Raw genomic sequence first — 1,658 nt, 5'->3', positions numbered from 1 at the left:
TCTACTATGCACAAGAATATAATATAATATATAAATAATTATATTAATTATTTATATTTTATATTTATATATAAAATATGTCGACAAGCATGGTTCCAAAATTATGTGAGCTGGATTTTCAAACTCCACGACTCGCGAAGTTTGCAGGATTAAAACTCCACGACTCGCGGAGCTGCAAAAATCAGAAATGCCTATAAAAGGGCATGCATTCTGCCGAGTTTAAAAATATAAAAAATAATAATAACAATAATAATACTCTGTAATAAATAAATAAATATATATATATAATATATATAGTATAGGGTAGTTTTATATTAGATTAGTTTGGGTTATGTAACTGTTATTTACGGGTTTTAAGCTGGAACTCTGTCCGTGTAACACTACGCGATAAATACTCAATGTAAGTTATGTTCTCCTTTTTAAATTAATATCTCGTACTTAAGTTATTATTATGCTTATTTGAGCCAAAGTAATCATGATGTTGGACTAAATATTAAAGACGGGGTAATTGGGCTTTGTACCTTAATTGGGGTTTGGACAAAAGAACGACACTTGTGGAAATTAGACTATGGGCTATTAATGGGCTTTATATTTGTTTAACTAAATGATAGTTTGTTAATTTTAATATAAAGATTTACAATTGGACGTCCCTATAAATAACCATATACACTCGATCGGACACGATGGGCGGGATATTTATATGTACGAATAATCGTTCATTTAACCGGACACGGGAATGGATTAATAGTCTATGGAATTATTAAAACAGGGGTGAAATTATGTACAAGGACACTTGGCATAATTGAAACAAAGTATTAAAACCTTGGGTTACACGCAGTCGATATCCTGGTGTAATTATTAAACAAAGTATTAAAACCTTGTTACAGTTTAAGTCCCCAATTAGTTGGAATATTTGACTTCGGGTATAAGGATAATTTGACGAGGACACTCGCACTTTAAATTTATGACCGATGGACTGTTATGGACAAAAACCAGACGGACATATTAAATAATCCAGGACAAAGGACAATTAACCCATGGGCATAAAATTAAAATCAACACGTCAACCATCATGGTTACGGAAGTTTAAATAAGCATAATATATTTTATTTCATATTTCATCGTACTTTCATTTACTCGCTATTTTATTTAACGTCATTTATTTATTGTCATTTATTTTTCGCTACTTTAATTATCATCATTTATATTTTGCATTAGGTTTTAATTGTAACTTAAAATATAAAATCGACAAACCAGTCATTAAACGGTAAACCCCCTTTTATATATTATCAATATAATATATTTTGTACAAATATAATTGTTTAAAAATATAGTGTGCAATAAGCCCGCTCCCTGTGGAACGAACCGGACTTACTAAAAACTATACTACTCTACGATTAGGTACACTCCCTATAGTGTTGTAGCAAGGTTTAGGTATATCCATTTTGTAAATAAATAATTAAAACTTGTGTAATATTTCGTCATATTTCGTATTTAAATTAATACTATTTCGTACACCCCGCTGCACACATCAAGTTTTTGGCGCCGCTGCCGGAGACTCGGCGAAACTCTATATTTTTAATTTATTTTTGTATAAATATATTTATATATATTTTTAGAAAAACAATATAAAATTATATAAAAAAAAGAAAATGCAA

The sequence above is a fragment of the Rutidosis leptorrhynchoides genome, chromosome 8, assembly GCF_046630445.1.
Source record: "Rutidosis leptorrhynchoides isolate AG116_Rl617_1_P2 chromosome 8, CSIRO_AGI_Rlap_v1, whole genome shotgun sequence".
Lineage (NCBI taxonomy): Eukaryota > Viridiplantae > Streptophyta > Magnoliopsida > Asterales > Asteraceae > Rutidosis > Rutidosis leptorrhynchoides.
Note: the sequence above shows the minus strand (reverse complement) of the source record.